Source organism: Lactuca saligna, chromosome 2 (genome assembly GCF_052625555.1).
Source record: "Lactuca saligna cultivar CGN05327 chromosome 2, ASM5262555v1, whole genome shotgun sequence".
Lineage (NCBI taxonomy): Eukaryota > Viridiplantae > Streptophyta > Magnoliopsida > Asterales > Asteraceae > Lactuca > Lactuca saligna.
Window position 1 is genome coordinate 187,598,360 of NC_136418.1, and position 14,640 is coordinate 187,612,999.

Sequence of the window (14,640 nt, forward strand, 5' to 3'; positions counted from 1 at the left end):
TAATTTATCATCTTTTAGTTTAATTTTCTAAATATATGTGTGGTTGTCTGTGTGTATCTCTTTAAAAATTCTGCAATTTCATCATTTTATGACCCCCATTTGCGAAGTTGAGTATTTATTTCCAAAAATGCGAAACTCCAGGGACAATATTTGAAAATTTCTGTTTTCTTCCCCAATTCGCATTCTACTGTGAAATACTTCGCATCTTCATTCTTACACCCTTCGCATCCCTTCGCATTAATCACCTTCGCATTTTAACCTAATTAATCAAATGCAAACCACAAAATTTTCATTCCAGATGCGAACACAGTTTAGTTCTTGAACTCTAAACTTGCGAAATCAAAAATTCATATGTTGAACCCATATGCGAATATTAACCCAATTGACTTCAAATTGATTCACAGATGCAAACACTCGATTGTTTTACTTTCGCAAAATGAGCATCAACAACTCCACAATCAAGTTTTTAAATTCTTGCAAACAACAATTTCACAGTCCTTGACTTCGCGTTTTTCTTCACGAATCATCCCTCAATCATCAATCCAATTGCGAATCAAAACTCATATGTTCTTGCTTTATCGATTCATCGACTACACTCATACAAATGCGAACAATACTCAATTTCAAAATCGATTGAAACTTATAGCAAAGCTAAATCCAACTTCGCATTCAAAGCACACAAGTGTTATTGATTGCATTCATGAAATACTAACAAGATAATATATTATAATACAAATATACATATTTTAGGTGGTGAAATCGTAACAGCCTAACAATTTGGTATGCAACTTTATTAAATCAATAAAAAAAGTTATGCAAATTGGAAAAATAAATAAAAATATAACTTTTGTTGTTTTAATTAAGGAAATAAATATTTTATATGAATACTCACCTGGAAAAACGCATATTATAATTGTCTAATTTAATCGTAACAGCCTACCAATGTACTTTCTTCTCGACTGTTTGATTGTTTTTTTCTGTGTGCTGATTATAATTGTCTAATTTAATGTAATTTTTTTTTTTTAACTTGCAAGGTACAATGGAACATATTACTCCTATAAAGGAAATTGACTCAATCAAGGACAATGCTATAATCTGTAATTTATCATCTTTTAGTTTAATTTTCTAAATATATGTGTGGTTGTCTGTGTGTATCTCTTTAAAAATTCTGCAATTTCATCATTTTATGACCCCCATTTGCGAAGTTGAGTATTTATTTCCAAAAATGCGAAACTCCAGGGACAATATTTGAAAATTTATGTTTTCTTCCCCAATTCGCATTCTACTGTGAAATACTTCGCATCTTCATTCTTACACCCTTCGCATCCCTTCGCATTAATCACCTTCGCATTTTAACCTAATTAATCAAATGCAAACCACAAAATTTTCATTCCAGATGCGAACACAGTTTAGTTCTTGAACTCTAAACTTGCGAAATCAAAAATTCATATGTTGAACCCATATGCGAATATTAACCCAATTGACTTCAAATTGATTCACAGATGCAAACACTCGATTGTTTTACTTTTGCAAAATGAGCATCAACAACTCCACAATCGAGTTTTTAAATTCTTGCAAACAACAATTTCACAGTTCTTGAATTCGTGTTTTTCTTCACGAATCACCCCTCAATCATCAATCCAATTGCGAATCAAAACTCATATGTTGTTGCTTTATCGATTCATCGACTACTCATACAAATGCGAACAATACTCAATTTCAAAATCGATTGAAACTTATAGCAAAGCTAAATCCAACTTCGCATTCAAAGCACACAAGTGTTATTGATTGCATTCATGAAATACTAACAAGATAATATATTATAATACAAATATACATATTTTAGGTGGTGAAATCGTAACAGCCTAACAATTTGGTATGCAACTTTATTAAATCAATAAAAAAAGTTATGCAAATTGGAAAAATAAATAAAAATATATCTTTTGTTGTTTTAATTAAGGAAATAAATATTTTATATGAATACTCACTTGGAAAAACGCATATTATAATTGTCTAATTTAATCGTAACAGCCTACCATTGTACTTTCTTCTCGACTGTTTGATTGTTTTTTTTCTGTGTGCTGATTATAATTGTCTAATTTAATGTAATTTTTTTTTTAACTTGCAAGGTACAATGGAACATATTACTCCTATAAAGGAAATTGACTCAATCAAGGACAATGCTATAATCTGTAATTTATCATCTTTTAGTTTAATTTTCTAAATATATGTGTGGTTGTCTGTGTGTATCTCTTTAAAAATTCTGCAATTTCATCATTTTATGACCCCCATTTGCGAAGTTGAGTATTTATTTCCAAAAATGCGAAACTCCAGGGACAATATTTGAAAATTTCTGTTTTCTTCCCCAATTCGCATTCTACTGTGAAATACTTCGCATCTTCATTCTTACACCCTTCGCATCCCTTCGCATTAATCACCTTCGCATTTTAACCTAATTAATCAAATGCAAACCACAAAATTTTCATTCCAGATGCGAACACAGTTTAGTTCTTGAACTCTAAACTTGCGAAATCAAAAATTCATATGTTGAACCTATATGCGAATATTAACCCAATTGACTTCAAATTGATTCACAGATGCAAACACTCGATTGTTTTACTTTCGCAAAATGAGCATCAACAACTCCACAATCGAGTTTTTAAATTCTTGCAAACAACAATTTCACAGTTCTTGACTTCGCGTTTTTCTTCACGAATCACCCCTCAATCATCAATCCAATTGCGAATCAAAACTCATATGTTGTTGCTTTATCGATTCATCGACTACTCATACAAATACGAACAATACTCAATTTCAAAATCGATTGAAACTTATAGCAAAGCTAAATCCAACTTCGCATTCAAAGCACACAAGTGTTATTGATTGCATTCATGAAATACTAACAAGATAATATATTATAATACAAATATACATATTTTAGGTGGTGAAATCGTAACAGCCTAACAATTTGGTATGCAACTTTATTAAATCAATAAAAAAAGTTATGCAAATTGGAAAAATAAATAAAAATATATCTTTTGTTGTTTTAATTAAGGAAATAAATATTTTATATGAATACTCACCTGGAAAAACGCATATTATAATTGTCTAATTTAATCGTAACAGCCTACCAATGTACTTTCTTCTTGACTGTTTGATTGTTTTTTTCTGTGTGCTGATTATAATTGTCTAATTTAATGTAAATTTTTTTTTTTTTTTAACTTGCAAGGTACAATGGAACATATTACTCCTATAAAGGAAATTGACTCAATCAAGGACAATGCTATAATCTGTAATTTATCATCTTTTAGTTTAATTTAATAAATATATGTGTGGTTGTCTGTGTGTATCTCTTTAAAAATTCTGCAATTTCATCATTTTATGACCCCCATTTGCGAAGTTGAGTATTTATTTCCAAAAATGCGAAACTCCAGGGACAATATTTGAAAATTTCTGTTTTCTTCCCCAATTCGCATTCTACTGTGAAATACTTCGCATCTTCATTCTTACACCCTTCGCATCCCTTCGCATTAATCACCTTCGCATTTTAACCTAATTAATCAAATGCAAACCACAAAATTTTCATTCCAAATGCGAACACAGTTTAGTTCTTGAACTCTAAACTTGCGAAATCAAAAATTCATATGTTGAACCCATATGCGAATATTAACCCAATTGACTTCAAATTGATTCACAAATGCAAACACTCGATTGTTTTACTTTCGCAAAATGAGCATCAACAACTCCACAATCGAGTTTTTAAATTCTTGCAAACAACAATTTCACAGTTCTTGACTTCGCGTTTTTCTTCACGAATCATCCCTCAATCATCAATCCAATTGCGAATCAAAACTCATATGTTGTTGCTTTATCGATTCATCGACTACTCATACAAATGCGAACAATACTCAATTTCAAAATCGATTGAAACTTATAGCAAAGCTAAATCCAACTTCGCATTCAAAGCACACAAGTGTTATTGATTGCATTCATTATTTTATGACCCCCATTTGCGAAGTTGAGTATTTATTTCCAAAAATGCGAAACTCCAGGGACAATATTTGAAAATTTCTGTTTTCTTCCCCAATTCGCATTCTACTGTGAAATACTTCGCATCTTCATTCTTACACCCTTCGCATCCCTTCGCATCCCTTCGCATTAATCTCCTTCGCATTTTAACCTAATTAATCAAATGCAAACCACAAAATTTTCATTCCAGATGCGAACACAGTTTAGTTCTTGAACTCTAAACTTGCGAAATCAAAAATTCATATGTTGAACCCATATGCGAATATTAACCCAATTGACTTCAAATTGATTCACAGATGCAAACACTCGATTGTTTTACTTTCGCAAAACGAGCATCAACAACTCCACAATCGAGTTTTTAAATTCTTGCAAACAACAATTTCACAGTCCTTGACTTCGCGTTTTTCTTCACGAATCATCCCTCAATCATCAATCCAATTGCGAATCAAAACTCATATGTTCTTGCTTTATCGATTCATCGACTACACTCATACAAATGCGAACCATACTCAATTTCAAAATCGATTGAAACTTATAGCAAAGCTAAATCCAACTTCGCATTCAAAGCACACAAGTGTTATTGATTGCATTCATGAAATACTAACAAGATAATATATTATAATACAAATATACATATTTTAGGTGGTGAAATCGTAACAGCCTAACAATTTGGTATGCAACTTTATTAAATCAATAAAAAAAGTTATGCAAATTGGAAAAATAAATAAAAATATATCTTTTGTTGTTTTAATTAAGGAAATAAATATTTTATATGAATACTCACCTGGAAAAACGCATATTATAATTGTCTAATTTAATCGTAACAGCCTACCAATGTACTTTCTTCTCGACTGTTTGATTGTTTTTTTCTGTGTGCTGATTATAATTGTCTAATTTAATGTATTTTTTTTTTTTTTAACTTGCAAGGTACAATGGAACATATTACTCCTATAAAGGAAATTGACTCAATCAAGGACAATGCTATAATCTGTAATTTATCATCTTTTAGTTTAATTTTCTAAATATATGTGTGGTTGTCTATGTGTGTATCTCTTTAAAAATTCTGCAATTTCATCATTTTATGACCCCCATTTGCGAAGTTGAGTATTTATTTCCAAAAATGCGAAACTCCAGGGACAATATTTGAAAATTCATGTTTTCTTCCCCAATTCGCATTCTACTGTGAAATACTTCGCATCTTCATTCTTACACCCTTCGCATCCCTTCGCATTAATCACCTTCGCATTTTAACCTAATTAATCAAATGCAAACCACAAAATTTTCATTCCAGATGCGAACACAGTTTAGTTCTTGAACTCTAAACTTGCGAAATCAAAAATTCATATGTTGAACCCATATGCGAATATTAACCCAATTGACTTCAAATTGATTCACAGATGCAAACACTCGATTGTTTTACTTTCGCAAAATGAGCATCAACAACTCCACAATCGAGTTTTTAAATTCTTGCAAACAACAATTTCACAGTCCTTGACTTCGCGTTTTTCTTCACGAATCATCCCTCAATCATCAATCCAATTGCGAATCAAAACTCATATGTTCTTGCTTTATCGATTCATCGACTACACTCATACAAATGCGAACAATACTCAATTTCAAAATCGATTGAAACTTATAGCAAAGCTAAATCCAACTTCGCATTCAAAGCACACAAGTGTTATTGATTGCATTCATGAAATACTAACAAGATAATATATTATAATACAAATATACATATTTTAGGTGGTGAAATCGTAACAGCCTAACAATTTGGTATGCAACTTTATTAAATTAATAAAAAAAGTTATGCAAATTGGAAAAATAAATAAAAATATATCTTTTGTTGTTTTAATTAAGGAAATAAATATTTTATATGAATACTCACCTGGAAAAACGCATATTATAATTGTCTAATTTAATCGTAACAGCCTACCAATGTACTTTCTTCTCGACTGTTTGATTGTTTTTTTCTGTGTGCTGATTATAATTGTCTAATTTAATGTAAATTTTTTTTTTTTTTTAACTTGCAAGGTACAATGGAACATATTACTCGTATAAAGGAAATTGACTCAATCAAGGACAATGCTATAATCTGTAATTTATCATCTTTTAGTTTAATTTTCTAAATATATGTGTGGTTGTCTATGTGTGTATCTCTTTAAAAATTCTGCAATTTCATCATTTTATGACCCCCATTTGCGAAGTTGAGTATTTATTTCCAAAAATGCGAAACTCCAGGGACAATATTTGAAAATTTCTGTTTTCTTCCCCAATTCGCATTCTACTGTGAAATACTTCGCATCTTCATTCTTACACCCTTCGCATCCCTTCGCATTAATCACCTTCGCATTTTAACCTAATTAATCAAATGCAAACCACAAAATTTTCATTCCAGATGCGAACACAGTTTAGTTCTTGAACTCTAAACTTGCGAAATCAAAAATTCATATGTTGAACCCATATGCGAATATTAACCCAATTGACTTCAAATTGATTCACAGATGCAAACACTCGATTGTTTTACTTTCGCAAAATGAGCATCAACAACTCCACAATCGAGTTTTTAAATTCTTGCAAACAACAATTTCACAGTTCTTGACTTCGCGTTTTTCTTCACGAATCACCCCTCAATCATCAATCCAATTGCGAATCAAAACTCATATGTTGTTGCTTTATCGATTTATCGACTACTCATACAAATGCGAACAATACTCAATTTCAAAATCGATTGAAACTTATAGCAAAGCTAAATCCAACTTCGCATTCAAAGCACACAAGTGTTATTGATTGCATTCATGAAATACTAACAAGATAATATATTATAATACAAATATACATATTTTAGGTGGTGAAATCGTAACAGCCTAACAATTTGGTATGCAACTTTATTAAATCAATAAAAAAAGTTATGCAAATTGGAAAAATAAATAAAAATATATCTTTTGTTGTTTTAATTAAGGAAATAAATATTTTATATGAATACTCACCTGGAAAAACGCATATTATAATTGTCTAATTTAATCGTAACAGCCTACCAATGTACTTTCTTCTCGACTGTTTGATTGTTTTTTTCTGTGTGCTGATTATAATTGTCTAATTTAATGTAATTTTTTTTTTAACTTGCAAGGTACAATGGAACATATTACTCGTATAAAGGAAATTGACTCAATCAAGGACAATGCTATAATCTGTAATATATCATCTTTTAGTTTAATTTTCTAAATATATGTGTGGTTGTCTGTGTGTATCTCTTTAAAAATTCTGCAATTTCATCATTTTATGACCCCCATTTGCGAAGTTGAGTATTTATTTCCAAAAATGCGAAACTCCAGGGACAATATTTGAAAATTTCTGTTTTCTTCCCCAATTCGCATTCTACTGTGAAATACTTCGCATCTTCATTCTTACACCCTTCGCATCCCTTCGCATTAATCACCTTCGCATTTTAACCTAATTAATCAAATGCAAACCACAAAATTTTCATTCCAGATGCGAACACAGTTTAGTTCTTGAACTCTAAACTTGCGAAATCAAAAATTCATATGTTGAACCCATATGCGAATATTAACCCAATTGACTTCAAATTGATTCACAGATGCAAACACTCGATTGTTTTACTTTCGCAAAATGAGCATCAACAACTCCACAATCGAGTTTTTAAATTCTTGCAAACAACAATTTCACAGTCCTTGACTTCGCGTTTTTCTTCACGAATCATCCCTCAATCATCAATCCAATTGCGAATCAAAACTCATATGTTCTTGCTTTATCGATTCATCGACTACACTCATACAAATGCGAACAATACTCAATTTCAAAATCGATTGAAACTTATAGCAAAGCTAAATCCAACTTCGCATTCAAAGCACACAAGTGTTATTGATTGCATTCATGAAATACTAACAAGATAATATATTATAATACAAATATACATATTTTAGGTGGTGAAATCGTAACAGCCTAACAATTTGGTATGCAACTTTATTAAATCAATAAAAAAAGTTATGCAAATTGGAAAAATAAATAAAAATATATCTTTTGTTGTTTTAATTAAGGAAATAAATATTTTATATGAATACTCACCTGGAAAAACGCATATTATAATTGTCTAATTTAATCGTAACAGCCTACCAATGTACTTTCTTCTCGACTGTTTGATTGTTTTTTTCTGTGTGCTGATTATAATTGTCTAATTTAATGTAAATTTTTTTTTTTTTTTAACTTGCAAGGTACAATGGAACATATTACTCGTATAAAGGAAATTGACTCAATCAAGGACAATGCTATAATCTGTAATTTATCATCTTTTAGTTTAATTTTCTAAATATATGTGTGGTTGTCTATGTGTGTATCTCTTTAAAAATTTTGCAATTTCATCATTTTATGACCCCCATTTGCGAAGTTGAGTATTTATTTCCAAAAATGCGAAACTCCAGGGACAATATTTGAAAATTTCTGTTTTCTTCCCCAATTCGCATTCTACTGTGAAATACTTCGCATCTTCATTCTTACACCCTTCGCATCCCTTCGCATTAATCACCTTCGCATTTTAACCTAATTAATCAAATGCAAACCACAAAATTTTCATTCCAGATGCGAACACAGTTTAGTTCTTGAACTCTAAACTTGCGAAATCAAAAATTCATATGTTGAACCCATATGCGAATATTAACCCAATTGACTTCAAATTGATTCACAGATGCAAACACTCGATTGTTTTACTTTCGCAAAATGAGCATCAACAACTCCACAATCAAGTTTTTAAATTCTTGCAAACAACAATTTCACAGTCCTTGACTTCGCGTTTTTCTTCACGAATCATCCCTCAATCATCAATCCAATTGCGAATAAAACTCATATGTTCTTGCTTTATCGATTCATCGACTACACTCATACAAATGCGAACAATACTCAATTTCAAAATCGATTGAAACTTATAGCAAAGCTAAATCCAACTTCGCATTCAAAGCACACAAGTGTTATTGATTGCATTCATGAAATACTAACAAGATAATATATTATAATACAAATATACATATTTTAGGTGGTGAAATCGTAACAGCCTAACAATTTGGTATGCAACTTTATTAAATCAATAAAAAAAGTTATGCAAATTGGAAAAATAAATAAAAATATATCTTTTGTTGTTTTAATTAAGGAAATAAATATTTTATATGAATACTCACCTGGAAAAACGCATATTATAATTGTCTAATTTAATCGTAACAGCCTACCAATGTACTTTCTTCTCGACTGTTTGATTGTTTTTTTCTGTGTGCTGATTATAATTGTCTAATTTAATGTAAATTTTTTTTTTTTTAACTTGCAAGGTACAATGGAACATATTACTCGTATAAAGGAAATTGACTCAATCAAGGACAATGCTATAATCTGTAATTTATCATCTTTTAGTTTAATTTTCTAAATATATGTGTGGTTGTCTATGTGTGTATCTCTTTAAAAATTTTGCAATTTCATCATTTTATGACCCCCATTTTCGAAGTTGAGTATTTATTTCCAAAAATGCGAAACTCCAGGGACAATATTTGAAAATTTCTGTTTTCTTCCCCAATTCGCATTCTACTGTGAAATACTTCGCATCTTCATTCTTACACCCTTCGCATCCCTTCGCATTAATCACCTTCGCATTTTAACCTAATTAATCAAATGCAAACCACAAAATTTTCATTCCAGATGCGAACACAGTTTAGTTCTTGAACTCTAAACTTGCGAAATCAAAAATTCATATGTTGAACCCATATGCGAATATTAACCCAATTGACTTCAAATTGATTCACAGATGCAAACACTCGATTGTTTTACTTTCGCAAAATGAGCATCAACAACTCCACAATCGAGTTTTTAAATTATTGCAAACAACAATTTCACAGTCCTTGACTTCGCGTTTTTCTTCACGAATCATCCCTCAATCATCAATCCAATTGCGAATCAAAACTCATATGTTCTTGCTTTATCGATTCATCGACTACACTCATACAAATGCGAACAATACTCAATTTCAAAATCGATTGAAACTTATAGCAAAGCTAAATCCAACTTCGCATTCAAAGCACACAAGTGTTATTGATTGCATTCATGAAATACAAACAAGATAATATATTATAATACAAATATACATATTTTAGGTGGTGAAATCGTAACAGCCTAACAATTTGGTATGCAACTTTATTAAATCAATAAAAAAAGTTATGCAAATTGGAAAAATAAATAAAAATATATCTTTTGTTGTTTTAATTAAGGAAATAAATATTTTATATGAATACTCACCTGGAAAAACGCATATTATAATTGTCTAATTTAATCGTAACAGCCTACCAATGTACTTTCTTCTCGACTGTTTGATTGTTTTTTTCTGTGTGCTGATTATAATTGTCTAATTTAATGTAAATTTTTTTTTTTTTTTAACTTGCAAGGTACAATGGAACATATTACTCGTATAAAGGAAATTGACTCAATCAAGGACAATGCTATAATCTGTAATTTATCATCTTTTAGTTTAATTTTCTAAATATATGTGTGGTTGTCTGTGTGTATCTCTTTAAAAATTCTGCAATTTCATCATTTTATGACCCCCATTTGCGAAGTTGAGTATTTATTTCCAAAAATGCGAAACTCCAGGGACAATATTTGAAAATTTCTGTTTTCTTCCCCAATTCGCATTCTACTGTGAAATACTTCGCATCTTCATTCTTACACCCTTCGCATCCCTTCGCATTAATCACCTTCGCATTTTAACCTAATTAATCAAATGCAAACCACAAAATTTTCATTCCAGATGCGAACACAGTTTAGTTCTTGAACTCTAAACTTGCGAAATCAAAAATTCATATGTTGAACCCATATGCGAATATTAACCCAATTGACTTCAAATTGATTCACAGATGCAAACACTCGATTGTTTTACTTTCGCAAAATGAGCATCAACAACTCCACAATCAAGTTTTTAAATTCTTGCAAACAACAATTTCACAGTCCTTGACTTCGCGTTTTTCTTCACGAATCATCCCTCAATCATCAATCCAATTGCGAATAAAACTCATATGTTCTTGCTTTATCGATTCATCGACTACACTCATACAAATGCGAACAATACTCAATTTCAAAATCGATTGAAACTTATAGCAAAGCTAAATCCAACTTCGCATTCAAAGCACACAAGTGTTATTGATTGCATTCATGAAATACTAACAAGATAATATATTATAATACAAATATACATATTTTAGGTGGTGAAATCGTAACAGCCTAACAATTTGGTATGCAACTTTATTAAATCAATAAAAAAAGTTATGCAAATTGGAAAAATAAATAAAAATATATCTTTTGTTGTTTTAATTAAGGAAATAAATATTTTATATGAATACTCACCTGGAAAAACGCATATTATAATTGTCTAATTTAATCGTAACAGCCTACCAATGTACTTTCTTCTCGACTGTTTGATTGTTTTTTTCTGTGTGCTGATTATAATTGTCTAATTTAATGTAATTTTTTTTTTTAACTTGCAAGGTACAATGGAACATATTACTCCTATAAAGGAAATTGACTCAATCAAGGACAATGCTATAATCTGTAATTTATCATCTTTTAGTTTAATTTTCTAAATATATGTGTGGTTGTCTGTGTGTATCTCTTTAAAAATTCTGCAATTTCATCATTTTATGACCCCCATTTGCGAAGTTGAGTATTTATTTCCAAAAATGCGAAACTCCAGGGACAATATTTGAAAATTTCTGTTTTCTTCCCCAATTCGCATTCTACTGTGAAATACTTCGCATCTTCATTCTTACACCCTTCGCATCCCTTCGCATTAATCACCTTCGCATTTTAACCTAATTAATCAAATGCAAACCACAAAATTTTCATTCCAGATGCGAACACAGTTTAGTTCTTGAACTCTAAACTTGCGAAATCAAAAATTCATATGTTGAACCCATATGCGAATATTAACCCAATTGACTTCAAATTGATTCACAGATGCAAACACTCGATTGTTTTACTTTTGCAAAATGAGCATCAACAACTCCACAATCGAGTTTTTAAATTCTTGCAAACAACAATTTCACAGTTCTTGACTTCGCGTTTTTCTTCACGAATCACCCCTCAATCATCAATCCAATTGCGAATCAAAACTCATATGTTGTTGCTTTATCGATTCATCGACTACTCATACAAATGCGAACAATACTCAATTTCAAAATCGATTGAAACTTATAGCAAAGCTAAATCCAACTTCGCATTCAAAGCACACAAGTGTTATTGATTGCATTCATGAAATACTAACAAGATAATATATTATAATACAAATATACATATTTTAGGTGGTGAAATCGTAACAGCCTAACAATTTGGTATGCAACTTTATTAAATCAATAAAAAAAGTTATGCAAATTGGAAAAATAAATAAAAATATATCTTTTGTTGTTTTAATTAAGGAAATAAATATTTTATATGAATACTCACCTGGAAAAACACATATTATAATTGTCTAATTTAATCGTAACAGCCTACCAATGTACTTTCTTCTCGACTGTTTGATTGTTTTTTTCTGTGTGCTGATTATAATTGTCTAATTTAATGTAATTTTTTTTTTTTTTAACTTGCAAGGTACAATGGAACATATTACTCCTATAAAGGAAATTGACTCAATCAAGGACAATGCTATAATCTGTAATTTATCATCTTTTAGTTTAATTTTCTAAATATATGTGTGGTTGTCTGTGTGTATCTCTTTAAAAATTCTGCAATTTCATCATTTTATGACCCCCATTTGCGAAGTTGAGTATTTATTTCCAAAAATGCGAAACTCCAGGGACAATATTTGAAAATTTCTGTTTTCTTCCCCAATTCGCATTCTACTGTGAAATACTTCGCATCTTCATTCTTACACCCTTCGCATCCCTTCGCATTAATCACCTTCGCATTTTAACCTAATTAATCAAATGCAAACCACAAAATTTTCATTCCAGATGCGAACACAGTTTAGTTCTTGAACTCTAAACTTGCGAAATCAAAAATTCATATGTTGAACCCATATGCGAATATTAACCCAATTGACTTCAAATTGATTCACAGATGCAAACACTCGATTGTTTTACTTTTGCAAAATGAGCATCAACAACTCCACAATCGAGTTTTTAAATTCTTGCAAACAACAATTTCACAGTTCTTGACTTCGCGTTTTTCTTCACGAATCACCCCTCAATCATCAATCCAATTGCGAATCAAAACTCATATGTTGTTGCTTTATCGATTCATCGACTACTCATACAAATGCGAACAATACTCAATTTCAAAATCGATTGAAACTTATAGCAAAGCTAAATCCAACTTCGCATTCAAAGCACACAAGTGTTATTGATTGCATTCATGAAATACTAACAAGATAATATATTATAATACAAATATACATATTTTAGGTGGTGAAATCGTAACAGCCTAACAATTTGGTATGCAACTTTATTAAATCAATAAAAAAAGTTATGCAAATTGGAAAAATAAATAAAAATATATCTTTTGTTGTTTTAATTAAGGAAATAAATATTTTATATGAATACTCACCTGGAAAAACGCATATTATAATTGTCTAATTTAATCGTAACAGCCTACCAATGTACTTTCTTCTCGACTGTTTGATTGTTTTTTTCGGTGTGCTGATTATAATTGTCTAATTTAATGTAAATTTTTTTTTTTTTTTAACTTGCAAGGTACAATGGAACATATTACTCCTATAAAGGAAATTGACTCAATCAAGGACAATGCTATAATCTGTAATTTATCATCTTTTAGTTTAATTTTCTAAATATATGTGTGGTTGTCTGTGTGTATCTCTTTAAAAATTCTGCAATTTCATCATTTTATGACCCCCATTTGCGAAGTTGAGTATTTATTTCCAAAAATGCGAAACTCCAGGGACAATATTTGAAAATTTATGTTTTCTTCCCCAATTCGCATTCTACTGTGAAATACTTCGCATCTTCATTCTTACACCCTTCGCATCCCTTCGCATTAATCACCTTCGCATTTTAACCTAATTAATCAAATGCAAACCACAAAATTTTCATTCCAGATGCGAACACAGTTTAGTTCTTGAACTCTAAACTTGCGAAATCAAAAATTCATATGTTGAACCCATATGCGAATATTAACCCAATTGACTTCAAATTGATTCACAGATGCAAACACTCGATTGTTTTACTTTCGCAAAATGAGCATCAACAACTCCACAATCGAGTTTTTAAATTCTTGCAAACAACAATTTCACAGTCCTTGACTTTGCGTTTTTCTTCACGAATCATCCCTCAATCATCAATCCAATTGCGAATCAAAACTCATATGTTCTTGCTTTATCGATTCATCGACTACACTCATACAAATGCGAACAATACTCAATTTCAAAATCGATTGAAACTTATAGCAAAGCTAAATCCAACTTCGCATTCAAAGCACACAAGTGTTATTGATTGCATTCATGAAATACTAACAAGATAATATATTATAATACAAATATACATATTTTAGGTGGTGAAATCGTAACAGCCTAACAATTTGGTATGCAACTTTATTAAATCAATAAAAAAAGTTATGCAA